The 20,401-nt window shown below is 46.0% G+C and overlaps 1 protein-coding gene across 2 annotated transcripts in view; it reads left to right on the top strand.

Annotated features, from left to right (window-relative positions):
* Positions 1 to 20,401, top strand: part of KLHL30 (kelch like family member 30) — a 94,445-nt gene that overhangs the window by 12,050 nt on the left and 61,994 nt on the right. The window lies entirely within an intron of this gene.

The raw sequence follows: 20,401 nt of genomic DNA, 5'->3' as shown, positions 1-20,401 counted from the left end.
ACAGTTCACTTTGCTCTCCACCTTGCTCTTTGAACACACAGTTCACTTGGAACACACAGTTACCAAACTACACAAACTCAATGAATGTGAGCAATAAACTACTTTGTCACGAGTTCTCTCCGGGTCAGCGACCTTCTTGCAGTGGGACGAGTGGACCAAAATCTCTCTTTCGGCGACCTTTAGTGCTGTCAACAAATCTTGGTATGGTCCTTCCCACCAGTCTATTAGGCATCCTGAGCGTAAGAACAATCACACAGTCTCTTGGTTCACAATCAAGACAGTTAGCATTTGGCATACCAGCAATCAACAGTTTCAAGTTCTTTTGTCAAGTTCTCAAATGCTGGCTCATCTCAATAAAGTACTGTACTGTCACCTCATTGGTGTATTTCTGATCATTGTGCGGATCAATCATGACATGAGGTTGTCTTCCAAAAACAACACAAAAAAGACACAAATACCAAAACAAAAACATATTTCGAAGAGGGTGATTCGTCGAGTGAAGATCTGGGAGTGGTTCCGAAGCTACATAATACTAGTGGCAGTATCTATGATCACAATAGTACATTTTCAAGCTTTGCTCCTACTTCTAGGGTTACCATTATCTACACACAAATTTTTGCGCAATTTTTCTTTGCAGTAAACACAGCAGCATCCGTGACGGCAGGAAATGCCTCTACCCAGTTTGAGAAAACATCAGTGCACACCAATACATAACAATAATTCCTAAAGGGTGTTAACTGTACGAAGTCGATTTTTATTTCCTGAAAAGATCCGTCTGCAGGAGGGATATGGGATGGCTCTGTTGGTATTGCTTTACCAATATTCTTCCTCAAGCAAGTAAGACAGGTCATTGCTCTCTTTACCTGAATGAGAATAGAATCCTGGCGCACACCAGTAGACTCTCATCAGCCTGCACCTACCCTCTTTGCCTAGATGAGTCAGACCGTGTGCCACCTCAGCTAGACTTGGAAGGTATGCTCTGGGGGCTACTGGCTTACCGTGTCCACCTGCCCACAGTCCTGAGGACTCCTGGCCATACCCCTTTGTCCTCCAGACTGCCTCTTCCTGCAGGGAACACAAATTTTTGTATCTAAATTTAACTATCGTGTGTTTGCAATGTAGAGTACCATGAGCATAACTCAAAAAAAGAAAAAAGAAAAAAAGAAACATCTCTAGAGAAGAGAAAGAAGAAGAAAATGAAAAAGAAAATGTCAGGTTTGCCATTCACCAACAGGCATATCAGTGTCTATACAAAATTTCCCTTCACCAGTATTCCCAATCTCCACCCTTTGTGCATGACAAGGCACACTGCAGTAATACTGGTGTCATCGTGCTGTTGAGATATACTGGGTTTGGGCAGAACTCTGAAGGACCTAGGCATGTGGAGTTTGAACTGTACTTGGGTCCATGTATTGTACCACCCTGTGTGAACGCAAAAGATGAAGAGGAAACTGTAGAGAAACAGAATAGAGGTTGGTGACAGATGAGTTTGTAGAGGTGGAGAAGATTTTATAAAAATTTGACAACTGGATTGGGCACTATGGGGAAGTGATTCTCTACTTGGTCTATACCCCTAAAAAAAAATTCTGTGTGTCTTATCTCTACTGGGACTATCCCAGCCATCAATCCAGTGTCCTGTCCATCCTAAGTTCATAGGGAACCCGGTATCTGTGAGATAATTTCCTCTACCTGTGATGGACATGCATCTAGAACAGTAGAATGCGACATTAGTCTTCAAGTTTTGTCAAAGGGTAATGTTGCATTTATTTTGTTCTTCCCATTAGCCGAATCTGTGTTTTCTATATGGCTTATGATTCCTTACTATATGTCCCTTGGTCCTGTCTATGTGTTTAATAATGTGGCTTGTGTTTTCTGTCTAGGGGATCTATATTGACTATGTGTCCTACTACTCCTACAATCTCTGGCAAAATGCCCTTCCTTCCTACAAGTGTAACATATTATTGACCATTAGGGATCTGGGGTTTGGACTGATGGGTCTTTCCTGTATGTGCCAGTATACTTACCGTCCTCAACCTCTCCACCTGTTGTTCTTTGCGCCTAGCACTATTCTGGTGATGTTCAATAGCACACTATCTAAGATTAGCTACTGTGACCTTTCCAATTTTGCAAAGAAGTCTGCACCTTGACACTCAATGCCTTATTGAGCCCATCCATTTGCACAGAGACAACCACCTCCCATTTGCCGAATTAGTGTTTACCAGTGATCTTATCCAGATGGAGAGTTTTCTATTTCTGCAAGAGACAAAAACAAACAAAAAAATAAAAGTTTAACAAGCTTCTATGTCATGCAAAGTATTTCATTCAATCCTTCTCATCCCGTATTAAGGGTCTGTACGTGGTCCAACAAACATTTCCAAGCTCATCTTTACTAGGGGCATTACTAGGAATTAATACTTCTTATATGGTAACTGAAAGAAATACCCTGGGGTTACCTTGTCCGCTTTCCTACTGGCAAATACTAATGTGCGGACAGATTTTTTCTCCATTTCTGACGTTACTTTCTTGATTTTTTTGTTTTATTTTTGGGTTTTACTATATATGTACACGAATGATACCATACTTACCTGTTCCACTGGTCTCAGCCACTTCCCCCACAGGCTACTGCTCTTCTTTTACCGGATGGATACTCCTCTGGGTGCATGAGAAGTGGCTGAAAACGATCAGGTCACCTTCTCCTCCTAAATAAAACTTCAACATTCATTAGTACATATATAGGTTACAGTCATATTTTTCATATTTTTATTATTTTCTATAGTTTCTATGCTGGCCATAACTGCTTCCACATCTAATATGGCGGTATACTTGCATTCTCTTTTTTTTCTTCCTACTTATTTATTGTTGCTACAAGTTCAAACAGTTCTTATATTTCCATTCTTGTCTTATATGATTTTGGTTAAACATACCACCTGCAATACCTTAGGATCAAACTCACCAACCCCTCTTAATGTCACAGGTTTAAACAATTTGTATGTCTGACCCTTTGTTTTCGGGATTTTATCAGACATATTCTTATCCTTAAGTTCTGCAATACCTCTGGTTCAAAGCTGCCCACTTTAGGGAATGGTACCCTATCTTTGACAGTCATACGTACCCATTCAGACATAAAGTCTTCCGTGTGTGAACCATATTTTCCACACATAACAAACCTCACTGACCCCTTGGGCCGCGGCTCTTCAACCTGAACCCTGGTTACAAAACGTCCACCAATTGTATCCCATCATGGACTTTTTCCTTTTACGCAATCCCCAATGCACAATACGAATAGACGGTGAAAGTTCTCAGAAATGGCCGCTGCTCCTCCCCCTTCCACATCTATGAGGGTTACACAAAATGGTGGATAGGCCATGTGGTTAGTCCAAAATGAAGGACAGACCATGCGGCTTCCTTTGTCACAAAGAAATCACACATCATACAAGCACCAAAAGTTATTTTAGGCCTGAGTTAAAAATAAAAACTATATCAAGGCAATGCTTCAACTTTTAAATGTACTTTTAACCCTACTTAACAGATAAGCAATCCAATCTGAATCAAACACAATATGACTTATTTGAACCTTGTTTTGCAACAATAAAAATAAATTTTAGCATCTTAAATATTATGAGAAACGCATTGTCCCTTGAATTTCATATCAGCATCTTACTAATAACACAACAATACACACGGATATGATGATTTTCTCAGCTTTAGGATGCGTCCATCACAAGCTGATCGACCACAGCGTTGCGTTTATAATGTACAGTGCATCATTAAGAACGTGATATCGCAGACCAGCCCCCATCTAAGAATGCCAAATTGCTTTCTCACAAATATAAAATGCCCGCTCTAATATATATTGTAAACGCCTGCACCTCTTATTACCATATCCCATGAATGTGCGCTATACATCGCAAAACACTGCATAAGAGAAAACAATACACCCACACATTATCTGTGTTCCAAAGCTCATTGATGTGTATATTTGTTATTAAAAAGGATATGGATTCAATATATATTACAAAGGACAGTATACCTATAGTTACATGATTACAACTCACACAGTAAGCAGTTAATACATAAAGTTACATACAGTTACATGCCAGCATACAATACCATTATCCTTAAGTTATATAAATTCGTCTTTCCATATCACTCTCTCTCTCTGTAAAGTAATACTGGGACTCCATCTTCCTCGGAGACCAAAACAGGAACTGAGCTGGCAATAACTCCATCATCGTCTCAGACCTTACAGCAACTCTGAGACCAAAACAGGAACTACCTTCCTGTGTGATCAGCTATGTGTTATCTAGTTTCTGGGGGAGGGATTCACAATGAGTCACCAGTTCCTTTGTATATGCTGAACAGGTTCAGCCTTGGGGACGTCCAAAGGGCTGGCCTGAGTTTCCTGTTCATTACCTGTTTGGAATATCTATTGTTCTAATAAAAGTGATTTTAGCTTTTATACATTTAATCATAATTCCGTGTTGCAATGTCCTACAACTTAATAACAAGTATCAAATGAATCTACACATTAATCTGGTTGCTTCAATAGTAAACATGACAGGTCTATCTGGTTCCGTTCAAATAATACACATACATGACACCACTCCATCATATACAATTCTAAATCATCATGATGTCTGGCGCTTGATATTATTATAATTATGTACTGTATGAAATAAGTGTCGAATCCATCTCTGTGGCATGTCCGTGTAAATGCGTGCGTTACCATATATTGCTGTGCTCGCTGCGCGTATTTGCAAGTATAGCGACTTATATGTGTGTAGTTTGTATGTTCTCTTTATGTAATATTTTTTTTTACTTCGACAATACTGACCCCTCAGACACTGATCCAGATGCTTCTGATGGGGAATCTGTTTCACAGGTTTATGTTCCTGACCTATTGGAGGCTATCAGACTGATTCATCAAATTGATGATGACCCAGAACCTGTTGTTACCTCTAAGAAACCAGATAGATTTAAACGTCAGAAGGTTATTAAACAAGTTTTACCTCATTCTGACCACTTAGTTGACATACGTCTGGAATCCTGGGAAAATCCAGGAAAGAAATTCACACCTCACAAGAAGATGCTGGCTCGCTATCCTCTCGCTGCGTAGCTAAGTAAGAATTGGGAAACGCCACCGCCGGTGGATTCGCAAGTGGCGAGGCTGGTGGTGTCCTATGCTCTGCCTGTAACTACTGTCACCTCTATGAAAGAACCGACGGATAAGCGCGTGGAGGGTTGCTTAAAAGCTATTTACAATTTTACACCCTTGCAGGAGCTGTGCATCTACCCACTATTGTAGCTACTTGGGCTGCAGTAGCTATTGAAGCGTGGGCTCAGGAGGTGGAAGTAGAGCTGCCGTCCAATTTTTCTGATAATGCTAGACACTGTCTCTTGTATATTGACACAGCATCTCATTACATTAAAGAGGCGGCTTCTGATGCCGGTATTCTGGCGGCCAAGGCTTCTACTACGTCCATTTTGGCTCGTCGGATTCTCTGGTTACAGTCCTGGTCTGTGGATCTGGACTCTAATAAAACCCTGAAGGTGCTCCCTTTTAAGGGAGACATTATTTTTGGTGAGGATCTCAACAAGATTGTGGCTGAATTAGCTGCTAAGACGGCGTGTCTTCCTAGTACTGCTCCTTCGGTCCCGAAGGTTGAGAGTACTTCCATTCGATCCTTTCGTCCTCCAGGTAAAGCAAAGTGTCAGGCATACCCAAAACAGGCTCGCACTTCCAAAACCACTAAGCCCAAACCTAAATGTACCTGGGCTGCCCGTCAGCCTGCTTCCAAATCGGACAAGCCTACTGCATGACGGGACGGGCCTCCCCGGGAGGCTGACTTCTAAGGATTACCCAGGAACGGTTGAAGACCACTTTCGACGTCTGGGTACAGGAAGTCGTCACTCACGGATACGCCATATCCTTCAAGAATCGTCCCCCTCAACGATTTTGCCTGACGGACATAACTTCGGATCATGTGAAGGCAAAAACTCTTCATTTGGTGGTACAATCCCTCCTGGACACAGGAGTGGTAGTACAGGTGCCTCTGGCTCAGAGTGGCAAGGGGTACTATTCACCGCTGTTCCTAGTCCCGAAAACGAATGGTTCCTTCCGGACCATTCTCAACCTCAAGTCTTTGAACAAATTTGTGAGAGTCTCCAAGTTTCGTATGGAAACTCTTTGCTCTATTGTTCTGGCTTTGGAGCCTTGGGACTATATGGTCTCCCTGGACATACAGGATGCTGGACACAGGATGCTGGACATACAGGATCCTGGACACAGGAGTGGTAGTACAGGTGCCTCTGGCTCAGAGTGGCAAGGGGTACTATTCACCGCTGTTCCTAGTCCCGAAAACAAATGGTTCCTTTCCGGCCCATTCTCAACCTCAAGTCCTTGAACAAATTTGTGAGAGTCTCCAAGTTTCGTATGGAAACTTTTTGCTCTATTGTTCTGGCTTTGGAGCCTGGGGACTATATGGTCTCCCTGGACATACAGGATGCTTACCTCCATATTCCGATTGCCATGTCGCAACAGCAATACCTGCGGTTTGGCAACCTCCATTACCAATTTTGGGCGTTACCTTTTGGTTTGGCCACGGCTCCGCGAATCTTCACCAAGGTTATGGCGGTAATGACGGCTTTACTCTGCCATCAGGGTGTCAGGATCCTACCGTATCTGAATAACCTGCTGATCCTGGTTAATTACCCAGAAATTCTCCTCCGTCATCTGGATCTGACGGACCAGTTTCTGAAAGCCCACGGGTGGCTCATTAACTGGAAGAAATCTTCCCTGGTCCCTGCTCATAGCATGGTGCACCTGGGGGCATTGTTGGACACTTACAACCAGCGGTTGTTCTTGTCTCAGGAGAAGGTCCTGATGCTTCCTCTCTTGTCCATGAGTGTTGATTCACTCGGCGATGCAAGTACTAGGCCTCATGGTGTCGACTTTCAACATGGTGGAGTACGCTCAGCAGAGATTGATTCTTGCCAAGTGGGCCGGCCTGCATCACCGGATCATGTCTCACATGATCTCATTGTCTCCGGAGGTTCGTCGGTCACTGAGCTGGTGGCTCCAGGGCCAACGATTGAGCAGTGGTCGTCCCTTCTGGATCTCCAACTGGGACCTTCTGATGACGGATGCCAGTCTGAGGGGTTGGGGCGCAGTGTTGGAGCAACACTCCCTTAAATGTTGGTGGACCAAGGAGGAGTCTCTCCTCCTATAAACATTCTGGAATTGCGGGCGGTGTTCAATGCTCTGAACCTGGCCCAGCATCTGATACAGAACAGGCCTGTTCAAGTACAGTCAGACAACTCCACCACGGTGGCGTACATAAATCATCAAGGCAGCACTCGAAGCCACATGGCAATGATGCAAGTATCAAGGATTCTTCAGTGGGCGGACAGCCGTCTGCCAGCCATATCGGCAGTGTTTATTCCGGGGGTCCTCAACTGGGAAGCGGACTTCCTCAGTCGTCAGGACGTACACGCCGGAGAGTGAAGCCTCCATCCAGAAGTATTTCAACTCGTTGTGGACAGCGTTCGTGGACGCACTGGCAATTCCATGGAACTTTTAGCTGCCGTACGTGTCACTTCTGCCCAGGGTGATAAGGAAGTTCAAGCAAGAAGGAGGAATCCTGCTTCTGATCGCTCCAGCGTGGCCCAGACAGCATTGGTTCTCAGACTTTCAGGGTCTCTCCATAGAGCGTCCTCTTCTACTTCCGCAACGCCCAGACCTCCTCGTTCAGGGCCCTTGTGTATACCAGGATTTAGCCTGGGTGGCTTTGACGGCGTGGCTCTTGAAGCTTCAGTTCTGAGGGCCAAAGGTTTTCTGAGGCGGTCATTCAAACCATGTTGAAGGCCCGGAAACCGGCTTCAGCCCGGATTTATCATAGGGTCTGGAATTCTTACTTTGCTTGGTGCGCAGCTAACAATCATGACGCTTACAAGTTTAGTACGGCAAAACTTTTGGCCTTCCTGCAACAGGGCCTGGACTTGGGCCTTCGTCTGGCCTCCCTCAAGGTTCATATTTCTGCCTTGTCGGTTTGGTTTCAGAGAAAAATTGCGACTCTGCCTGATGTTCATACATTCACGCAGGATGTGTTGCGGATTCAACCTCCCTATGTCCCGCCTGTGGCTCCTTGGGATTTGTCAGTGGTTCTGGAGGCCTTGCAATAGTCTCCGTTTGAACCTCTTGAGTCTGCGGACCTTAAGTGGCTTACTCTTAAGGTTTTATTTCTGATGGCTATTGCCTCTGCTAGACGGGTTTCAGATTTGGGTGCCTAATCCTGCCGGTCTCCCTTTCTGATTTTTCACCATGACCGGGCGGGTCTTCACATTGAAGAATCCTTACAAACAAAAATACCCCACAGAGGGTGAGTTGCTGGATTAGGGTACTACTACCCCTATTATCACATGGATGATTATCACTAGTTCATGAAAAATTGTTATATATCACCACTTAATCACAAGGTGGTCTTGGAGGTCTTTTCTTGTAGAAAGACACAAAGCACATAGCACTTTTTATGCATGCAAGCACTTAGTCACTTTTTAAGGAGATAGAACATTATTCATACGTCCTCCTGAAATCTCCATTTATGTGCCACATCATCTGACGAGTACGTTGGGAGCCAAGTAGGGAGAACATGAGAAGGAACCTGTGAGAAAGACATTGCTACAAGTCAATACTTTCCATCTGTCTGGTACGCACATATAGAATTTTGGAAGGATATCCACGTAATCATTGTTTTGAACACTGAAGGTGCAGAAATTTTACCTCTGTTGAACGTTTTTGTTGTCGGCTAAGGAAATTAGTCTAATTTAAACATTTACTGCAACGACCATATATATTGGGAGTGTTTTTAGAAGTTTGCATAGAAATTCAATAATTTATGATTGTTTATGAGTGAACACTTCTGCATGTGTACTGTTTGCGCTGTTTATTTATTGATACTCTAGAAGGTTGTAGCGCTTTTTGCACCAAACACACACACACACACACACACACACACACACACACACACATGTAGCCCTGCTCATCTTTGCCGCGATGCAGCATGCTGCAAGACTGCTTTCTGCATAGCATCGCGGGGTTTGACTATTTGCAGCTGGCGATAACTCCATTAGCTCCTTTAGGGGGACATTTTCTAAGCAGTGATAAGAGCAGAGAAGTGAGCCAGTTGCTCCATCAACCAATCAGCAGCTCTGTATTATTTTATAGTATGCAAATTATAGATGTTACTTCAGTGCTAATTGGTTGCCATGGGCAACTTCTCCACTGGCTCACTTCTCCGCTCTTATCACTGCGTAGTAAATGTCCCCCATAATTCCATAAGGAATTAAAGTAATGATTGCCGGCTGCAAATATGCAAATAGTCACAGCAGGTGAGAGGTGAGAGCCTAAAGAGAGTTGCCAAGGTAATATTAAAACAATATTGTCAATATTGTCCGTTGGATTATATCCAATCTCACCCTATTGATCGAAAGCTTTTAATGCAATGACTGAGGGGAGTAAACTGAGTTTGATGGTGTCCATAACCTTAAATCACAGCAGCTTTGTAAACAAGTGTATGTTGCAATGTGTGATGCAGTCTGAGTGTGGTATGTGTGACCGGCATCCCATGCAGTCCATTCCCAGCTGTGGAAATGGAATCACAATATGTTGTTGATAGTTATTTGAACACATGGTACAAAACAGGATCATCACTGTGTTGCAGCAAAATTTGGGTTGGAGCCTGCTGATGCCAGTACCCCAGTGGTTCACAAACTTGTTTCAATCACAGCACCCTAGAGTATCTGAATTATTTTCACGGCACCCCTAGAAGAAAAGTTTATTATGGAGAAATTCAGGAAAAAAATATTAAATTCAGTAAGTTGTGTTTCTAAGTCATCCTTAGGCTCAGTTCTGTGGTGAGGGACAGGATTTGCTTCTGTTTGTCTACATAGGTTATGATTTGAAGCCACAAGCACTGGTTGTGCCTATTACTTTGACCCAAAATAATTAGAATTGTTCCTGGACCATCAAACCAGGGCACCCATGCAAGTTCCTGAGGCACCCCAGGGTGGAGACCACTGCGGTACAACCACCTACTGCACCACACATGCTCAGTAGAGAAAAGCGGGGGGGGGGCTCAGGATAGTGAGACAGCAATACCAGGCCCCCATCACATCCAGGGCAGGATGTCCTACGCAACGCATCTGCGATGTAATATATCCAACCACTTTTCAGGGTATATACCGGCATTAATAACGCATTCATTATTATTTACTAAGAAATGCGGATAAAATCGCAAAGAACAACTCTCCCGATAAGAGCTGTCCTCTGCGATAGAATTACAGGTTTAGGATTCGGAAGTCCTTCTGCACATTACTGTCAATTTACATATTGGAGCAGATTGGCTGGTGCGTTATCGCCTAGCACTTATCACTGCTTTATCACTTCCTTATGCCTTCTCCAGGCTTAATACCTCTGCCCCAATATTTGGTGTGTCCACCCTTTACCTTCAGAACAGCAATTCTAGGTACACTTGCACAAAGTTTTTGAAGGATTTCAGCAGATCTTCTGTGAATGTAGGCTTGCTCAACTCCTTCTGTCCCTTCATGTAATCCCAAACAGACTCGATGTTGAGATCACGGTTCTGTGGTGGCCATATAATCACTTCCAGGACTCCTTGTTCTTCTTTACACTGAAGATCATTTTTAATAACATTGACTGTATGTTTGGGGTCGTTGTCCTGCTGCAGAATAAATTTGGAGCCAATCAGATTTCTCCCTGATGGTATTGCATGATGGCTAAGTACCTGTCCCTCACCACATTACTAAATGTAAGGATGACATAAAAACACAATGTACTTAATATTTTTTCTGAATTTCTCGATGATAAACTTTAGGCATAGGGTGTCAGGAATCTGCATTCTCCGTCGCATCACTACTGTGGAACTACAGGTTCCAGCAGTTCAGTTCTGTTCCAGTTCCAGTTTTCAGTCTACTGCAGCCTGGAGTACACAGTGCTTCAGCTAACTCTCAGCTGATCTGAACACCCAATCCAGCGGGGTGTGTTCTCACAGAGATGCAACATCCAATCATCACAGACCAAGGGGTATAAACTCCAGTTCCTGGCTCAGTCTCATCGCCTTGGACAACACGTCACATTCTGTGAACAGGTATCTCCTGTTTGCAGTCCTCTGTCTGCAGAGATACCCCTGTGTATTGGACCTGTGGAACTACAGGTCCCAGCCGTTCCAGTTCCGTTCCAGTTCCAGGTTCCAGTCTGCAATCCTTTGTTTCCAGCAATCTCCTATTTCTGGCATCTCCAAGTTGTTTCCCTGTTCCAGTGTTCCTGTGGAACTACAAGTACCAGCATCCATTCCAGCTTTCCTACGAGTCACATTCGGTGTACAAGTTCTCCTGGTTCCTGTGTTCCTGTTTCCAGTGGTTTCCTTGTTGTTATTCTTCAGTCTTCAGTTTGCTATGAACTCTAGCCACAGTTTGCCACAACAACTTGCAGTAAGAGACTTTCTTCAGGTGTTCTTCCATTACTCAGCCTGTGCACCTGATTACCAGCATCTAGCATTGTGCATTGCATTCAGCACTTAACAACTTGCTGTGTTAGAACTGTCTCCTGCTAGGGCCTTGCTTGGCTTAAAGACGTGTGCTTCTACAGAGAATGTGTGCTTTGATTGCTATTTGTTATATACAGTATCAGAGTTTCATTTGCTGCATCTGATTTCATTATTGCCTTATCATTTATATCAAGTTACAAGTTCATCTTCATTGCTCATTTGTTACCATTGACTTTTGAAATATTAATTTATCGGATTAAGTTATTATTCATTGTTCCTGTCATCCGTTATCCCTGTGTGATAATAAATATCAAGCGCACATGCGCGGAACTTTTCATCAGTCTCCCCGTTTCCTCTATCACTACTACACTGACCCACTAGTGCCCCCTCCGGTGACAAAGTTACAGAATCCTGACAGTTTGTCCAAGGCCCATGGACCCGGACGGTGGACAGAGTGTGGGGTCCTGTGACAAATAGACCCAATCCCAAGTTCGGAAATCAAAAGAGACTATCTATGTTACCCATAACTAAAGTAGTTTCTGTGTCTACAGCCCGAGAAGGGACATCTGTGTCTACAGCCCTAGAAGGGACATCTGTGTCTACAGCCCTAGAAGGGACATCTGTGTCTACAGCCCGAGAAGGGACATCTGTGTCTACAGCCCGAGAAGGGGCATCTGTCTCTACAGCCCAAGAAGGGGCGTCTATGTCTACAGCCCCAGGTGGGGCATCTGATGTTGTGACCCCAGAAGGGGTATCTGATGTTCAGGTTCCAGGAGTGGCATTCGTGCATGCAACTCAAAGAAGTGTGTCTGATCTATTAACCCCAGGAGGGGTCTTTGGAGTTTCAGCCTCAAAAGAGGAATCCAGGGCCAAGATCCCAGGAGAAATTCTTAAAGCCACAGATACAGACATGAACTTTTGTTTGCCAACTTCAGAGAGTTCTACCAGCTCAGTACCACTCCAAGAGGGATCATCGGAACATCCGGATTCTGTCTACACAGAGTCAAGTGTCAATGGACCTAGCCCGGTTCCAGCCGTCGGTCCAAAGACTCCACTGGTTCCAGCCAGCCTGAGTAGCTTTGTTTCCAACAATGAGCTACCTCCTTCGGTTCCAGCCGATTCCTGCATCTTCGGATCAAATCCGGTCCTATCCGTCAGTCCGAAGACTCCTCCGGTTCCAGCCGGTTCAAGCTTTTCTGGACCCAATCCGGTCCCATCCGTCTGTCCAGATCAGCCTCCTCTGGTTCCATCCAGCCCGAGTAGCTCTGTTTCCAATGCTGAGCTACCTCCTTCGGTTCCAGCCGATTCCAGCATCCTCGGATCAAATCCGGTCCTATCCGTCAGTCCGAGGACTCCTCCGGTTCCTGCCGGTTCAAGCTCTTCCGGTCCCATCCGTCTGTCCGGATCAGCCTCCATCGGTTCCAGCCGATTCCAGCATCTTCGGATCAAATCCGGTCCTATCCGTCAGTCCGAGGACTCCTCCGGTTCCAGCAGGTTCAAGCTCTTCTGGACCCAATCCGGTCCCATCCGTCTGTCCGGATCAGCCTCCTTCGGTTCCAGCCGATTCCAGTAAGACTCCACCGGTTCCAGCCGGTTCAAGCTTTTCTGGACCCAATCCGGTCCCATCCGTCTGTCCAGATCAGCCTCCTTCGGTTCCAGCCGATTTCAGTAAGCCTCATTCGGTTCCAGCCGATTCCAGTAAGCCTCCACCGGTTCCAGCCAGTTCAAGCTTTTCCGTACCCAATCCGGTCCCATCCGTCTGTCCGGATCAGCCTCCTTCGGTTTCAGCCGATTCCAGTAAACCTCCTTCGGTTCCAGCCGATTCCAGTATCTTCGGATCAAATCCGGTCCTATCCGTCAGTCCGAAGACTCCTCCGGTTCCAGCCGGTTCAAGCTTTTCTGGACCCAATCCGTTCCCATCCGTCTGTACAGATCAGCTTCCTTCAGTTCAAGTCAATTCAAGTAGTCCTGGACAAATCCCGGTTCCATCCGTCTGTCCAAAGTCGCCGTCTGTTCCTACCGATTCCAGTTTCTCCGAACCCGGTGTGGTTCTCTCCAGTGTGTCAAGTAAGGAACTCCTGTCAGTCAGTTTTGGAGATGACGTCCTCTCTCCATCCTAGAATATTTCAAGTTGATTCTACTCCTGCTTATGAATGCTTATTCCAGTCCTCTGCTCTCAAGTGTCCTACATTGTATTCTGAGACTTCAATTGACATTCAGCCTTCCAAGTTCCAGCGTGGGTGTTCGGTGCCCACCCATAAAAGGGGGGGTACTGTCAGGAATCTGCATTCTCCGTTGCATCACTACTGTGGAACTACAGGTTCCAGCAGTTCAGTTCTGTTCCAGTTCCAGTTTTCAGTCTACTGCCGCCTGGAGTACACAGTGCTTCAGCTAACTCACAGCTGATCTGAACACCCAATCCAGCGGGGTGTGTTCTCACAGAGATGCAACATCCAATCATCACAGATCAAGGGGTATAAACTCCAGTTCCTGGCTCAGTCTCATCGCCTTGGACAACACGTCACATTCTGTGAATAGGCGTCTCCTGTTTGCAGAGATACCCCTGTGTATTGGACCTGTGGAACTACAGGCCCCAGCCGTTCCAGTTCCGTTCCAGTTTCCAGTTCCATATTCCAGTCTGCAATCCTTTGTTTCCAGCAATCTCCTATTTCTGGCATCTCCAAGTTGTTTCCGTGTTCCAGTGTTCCTGTGGAACTACAAGTACCAGCATCCATTCCAGCTTTCCTATGAGTCACATTCGGTGTACAAGTTCTCCTGGTTCCTGTGTTCCTGTTTCCAGTGGTTTCCTTGTTGTTATTCTTCAGTCTTCAGTTTGCTATGAACTCCAGCCACAGTTTGCCACAACAACTTGCAGTAAGAGACTTTCTTCAGGTGTTCTTCCATTACTCAGCCTGTGCACCTGATTACTAGCATTGTGCATTGCATTCAGCACTTAACAACTTGCTGTGTTAGAACTGTCTCCTGCTAGGGCCTTGCTTGGCTTAAAGACGTGTGCTTCTACAGAGACTGTGTGCTTTGATTGCTATTTGTTATATATCAGAGTTTCGTTTGCTGCATCTGATTTCATTATTGCCTTATCATTTATTTCTCTAACGTCCTAGTGGATGCTGGGGACTCCGAAAGGACCATGGGAATAGCGGCTCCGCAGGAGACTGGGCACAAAAGGGACGATCACAGGCCCAGCCATGGATGGGTCCCAGAGCCGCGCCGCCGGCCCCCTTACAGAGCCAGAAGACTGAAGAGGTCCGGAAAATCGGCGGCAGAAGACGTCCTGTCTTCAATAAGGTAGCGCACAGCACCGCAGCTGTGCGCCATTGCTCTCAGCACACTTCACACTCCGGTCACTGAAGGTGCAGGGCGCTGGGGGGGGGCGCCCTGAGACGCAATAAAACACCTTTTTTTGGCAAAAAATACATCACATATAGCTCCTGGGCTATATGGATGCATTTAACCCCTGCCAATTTTTCCATAAAAAAGCGGGAGAAAGGCTCCGCCCCCTTCTCGGCGGCCTATCTCCTCAGCACACTGGCGACATTTTTTCCTCACAGCTCCGTTGGAGCAGCTATATTAGGGAAAAACACTTATATAAGGTTATCCCTGTATGTATATAGCGCTCTGGTGTGTGCTGGCAAACTCTCCCTCTGTCTCCCCAAAGGGCTAGTGGGGTCCTGTCCTCTATCAGAGCATTCCCTGTGTGTGTGCTGTGTGTCGGTACGTTGTGTCGACATGTATGAGGAGGAAAATGGTGTGGAGGCGGAGCAATTGCCTGTGTTAGTGATGTCACCCCCTAGGGAGTCGACACCTGACTGGGTGGTCTTATGGAAAGAATTACGTGATAGTGTCAGCACTTTACAAAAGACTGTTGACGACATGAGACAGCCGGCAAATCAGTTAATACCTGTACAGGCGACTCAAACACCGTCAGGGGCTCTAAAGCGCCCGTTACCTCAGGTCGATACAGACACAGACACGGACACTGACTCCAGTGTCGACGGTGAGGAAACAAACGTATTTTCCAGTAGGGCCACACGTTACATGATCACGGCAATGAAGGAGGTTTTGAACATTTCTGATACTACAAGTACCACAAAAAAGGGTATTATGTGGGGTGTGAAAAAACTACCCATAGTTTTTCCCGAATCAGATGAATTAAATGAGGTGTGTGATGAAGCGTGGGTTTCCCCCGATAAAAAACTGCTAATTTCTAAAAAATTATTGGCATTATACCCTTTCCCGCCAGAGGTTAGGGCGCGTTGGGAAACACCCCCTAGGGTAGATAAGGCGCTCACACGCTTATCAAAACAAGTGGCGTTACCGTCTCCTGATACGGCCGCCCTCAAGGAACCAGCTGATAGGAAGCTGGAAAATATCCTAAAAAGTATATACACACATACTGGTATTATACTGCGACCAGCAATCGCCTCAGCCTGGATGTGCAGTGCTGGGGTGGCTTGGTCGGATTCCCTGACTGAAAATATTGATACCCTGGACAGGGACAATATATTATTGACTATGGAGCATTTAAAGGATGCATTTCTATATATGCGAGATGCACAGAGAGATATTTGCACTCTGGCATCAAGAGTAAGTGCGATGTCCATTTCTGCCAGAAGAGGATTATGGACGCGACAGTGGTCAGGGGATGCGGATTCCAAACGGCATATGGAAGTATTGCCGTATAAAGGGGAGGAGTTATTTGGGGTCGGCCTATCGGACCTGGTGGCCACGGCAACGGCTGGGAAATCCACCTTTTTACCCCAAGTCACCTCGCAGCAGAAAAAGATACCGTCTTTTCAGGCTCAGTCCTTTCGTCCCCATAAGGGCAAGCACGCAAAAGGCCACTCATATCTGCCCCGGGGCAGAGGAAGGGGAAAAAGACTGCAGCAGACAGCCTCTTCCCACGAACAGAAGCCCTCCCCCGCTTCTGCCAAGTCCTCAGCATGACGCTGGGGCCTTACAAGCGGACTCAGGCACGGTGGGGGCCCGTCTCAAGAATTTCAGCGCGCAGTGGGCTCACTCGCAAGTGGACCCCTGGATCCTGCAGGTAGTATCTCAGGGGTACAAATTGGAATTCGAGACGTCTCCCCCTCGCCGGTTCCTGAAGTCTGCTTTACCAACGTCTCCCCCCGACAGGGAGGCGGTATTGGAAGCCATTCACAAGCTGTATTCCCAGCAAGTGATAATCAAGGTACCCCTCCTACAACAGGGAAAGGGGTATTATTCCACGCTGTTTGTGGTACCGAAGCCGGACGGCTCGGTGAGACCCATTTTAAATCTGAAATCCTTGAACACTTACATAAAAAGGTTCAAGTTCAAGATGGAGTCACTCAGAGCAGTGATAGCGAACCTGGAAGAAGGGGACTATATGGTGTCTCTGGACATCAAGGATGCTTACCTCCATGTCCCAATTTGCCCTTCTCACCAAGGGTACCTCAGGTTTGTTGTACAGAACTGTCACTATCAGTTTCAGACGCTGCCGTTTGGATTGTCCACGGCACCCCGGGTCTTTACCAAGGTAATGGCCGAAATGATGATTCTTCTTCGAAGAAAAGGCGTCTTAATTATCCCTTACTTGGACGATCTCCTGATAAGGGCAAGGTCCAGAGAACAGTTAGATGTCGGAGTAGCACTATCTCAAGTAGTACTACGACAGCACGGATGGATTCTAAATATTCCAAAATCGCAGCTGATTCCGACGACACGTCTGCTGTTCCTAGGAATGATTCTGGACACAGTACAGAAAAAGGTGTTTCTCCCGGAAGAGAAAGCCAGGGAGTTATCCGACCTAGTCAGGAACCTCCTAAGACCAGGCCAAGTGTCAGTACATCAATGCATAAGGGTCCTGGGAAAGATGGTGGCTTCTTACGAAGCGATTCCATTCGGCAGATTCCACGCAAGAACTTTTCAGTGGGATCTGCTGGACAAATGGTCCGGATCGCATCTTCAAATGCATCAGCGGATAACCCTGTCTCCAAGGACAAGGGTGTCTCTCCTGTGGTGGTTACAGAGTGCTCATCTCCTAGAGGGCCGCAGATTCGGCATTCAGGATTGGGTCCTGGTGACCACGGATGCCAGCCTGAGAGGCTGGGAGCAGTCACACAGGGAAGAAATTTCCAGGGCTTGTGGTCAAGCATGGAAACGTCACTTCACATAAATATCCTGGAACTAAGGGCCATTTACAATGCCCTAAGTCAGGCAAGACCTCTGCTTCAGGGTCAGCCGGTGTTGATCCAGTCGGACAACATCACGGCAGTCGCCCACGTAAACAGACAGGGCGGCACAAGAAGCAGGAGGGCAATGACGGAAGTGGCAAGGATTCTTTGCTGGGCGGAAAATCATGTGATAGCACTGTCAGCAGTGTTCATTCCGGGAGTGGACAACTGGGAAGCAGACTTCCTCAGCAGACACGATCTTCACCCGGGGGAGTGGGGACTTCACCCAGAAGTCTTTCAATGATTGTGAACCGTTGGGAAAAACCAAAGGTGGACATGATGGCGTCCCGTCTCAACAAAAAACTGGACAGATATTGCGCCAGGTCAAGGGGACCCTCAGGCAATAGCTGTGGACGCTCTGGTAACACCGTGGGTGTACCAGTCAGTGTATGTGTTCCCTCCTCTTCCTCTCATACCAAAAGTACTGAGAATCATAAGAAGGAGAGGAGTAAAGACTATACTCGTGGCTCCGGATTGGCCAAGAAGGACTTGGTACCCGGAAATTCAAGAGATGCTCACGGAAGACCCGTGGCCTCTACCTCTAAGAAAGGACCTGCTCCAGCAGGGACCATGTCTGTTCCAAGACTTACCGCGGCTGCGTTTGACGGCATGGCGGTTGAACGCCGGATCCTGAAGGAAAAAGGCATTCCGGATGAAGTCATCCCTACCCTGATCAAAGCCAGGAAGGATGTAACCGTACAACATTATCACCGTATTTGGCGTAAATATGTTGCGTGGTGCGAGGCCAGGAAGGCCCCTACAGAGGAATTTCAACTGGGTCGATTCCTGCATTTCCTGCAAACGGGACTGTCTATGGGCCTCAAATTAGGGTCCATTAAGGTTCAAATTTCGGCCCTGTCAATATTCTTCCAAAAAGAACTAGCTTCTGTTCCTGAAGTTCAGACGTTTGTCAAGGGAGTACTGCATATACAGCCTCCTTTTGTGCCTCCAGTGGCACCTTGGGATCTCAATGTAGTTTTGGGATTCCTAAAATCACATTGGTTTGAACCACTCACCACTGTGGACTTAAAATATCTCACATGGAAAGTGGTAATGCTGTTAGCCCTGGCTTCAGCCAGGCGTGTCTCAGAATTGGCGGCTTTATCCTATAAAAGCCCTTACCTAATTTTTCATACGGACAGGGCAAAATTGAGGACTCGTCCTCAATTTCTCCCTAAGGTGGTTTCAGCATTTCACTTAAACCAGCCTATTGTGGTGCCTGCGGCTACTAGGGACTTGGAGGATTCCAAGTTGCTGGACGTAGTCAGGGCCCTGAAAATATATGTTTCCAGGACGGCTGGAGTCAGAAAATCTGACTCGCTGTTTATCCTATATGCACCCAACAAGCTGGGTGCTTCTGCTTCTAAGCAGACGATTGCTCGTTGGATTTGTAGTACAATTCAGCTTGCACATTCTGTGGCAGGCCTGCCACAGCCAAAATCTGTAAAAGCCCATTCCACACGGAAAGTGGGCTCATCTTGGGCGGCTGCCCGAGGGGTCTCGGCTTTACAACTTTGCCGAGCAGCTACTTGGTCAGGGGCAAACACGTTTGCTAAATTCTACAAATTTGATACCCTGGCTGAGGAGGACCTGGAGTTCTCTCATTCGGTGCTCAGAGCCGGCCCTAACCAATATGATGCCCTAGGCAAGATTTTAGCTGGTGCCCCCTAGCACCACCGCTGGTTCCGTCTCTGACCTTGCACCTCTTTCCCAGCACCATCACCCCTAACCCATAGCAGTCCTTATTTTGGTGTTTGTACCCCCTATATTTTAAATATGAACAGCTCGCACATTTGGCGCACAGCCCAAAAAGGGGTGTGTTTTTGTTGGCAAGGGGCATGGCCAGACAATAGTAACCCCAATTCCAATTACGCTACACAGTAATGCAACTTTATTCACATTTGATCATGCGATAGTGTCCATAATTCATATTACATCCCACAGTAGTATCACTTTACCTTATAAAAGTTACTCCTCACAGTAGAGCCCCTTATTCACATTACATCACACTGAATTGCTCGTTATTCACATTACACCACACCCTATTGCTCTTTATTCACATTATACGACTCAGTAGTGCCCTTTCTATACTCAGCGCCACATAGTAGAGCACCTTATACACATGCCACACATTAGTAATGCATTTATACACATAATTCCCCACAGTAATGCCCCTTACACATGAGACACCTTATTAATGTCCTTATAAACATAATGCACCTTACACATTATGACAACCTTTATTAATGACATTTTACACATAATGTTCCTTACACATATGCCGCACATTATTAATGCCCTTATACACATAATGACACACATAGTGCCCCCTACACATTTGCTGCACATTATTAATGCACTTATACACATAATGACACATATAGTGCCCCTTACACATATGTTGCACATTATTAATGCATTTATACACATGACACACATAATGCTCCTTACACATATTCCGAACACTACTGCACAACCAACCCACTCACATGCACACAGCACTCACACTGCCACTAACACTGTGACCTCTGCTTCTGCTTGGATACAGATGTGTCCTCATAAATCTTGCCTCAATGCTAACATCGGGCACTTTTTTATGAAAAT

Source organism: Pseudophryne corroboree, chromosome 4, assembly GCF_028390025.1.
Source record: "Pseudophryne corroboree isolate aPseCor3 chromosome 4, aPseCor3.hap2, whole genome shotgun sequence".
In the NCBI taxonomy this organism is placed as follows: Eukaryota; Metazoa; Chordata; class Amphibia; order Anura; family Myobatrachidae; genus Pseudophryne; species Pseudophryne corroboree.
This window is presented reverse-complemented; position numbering and strand designations above follow the sequence as displayed.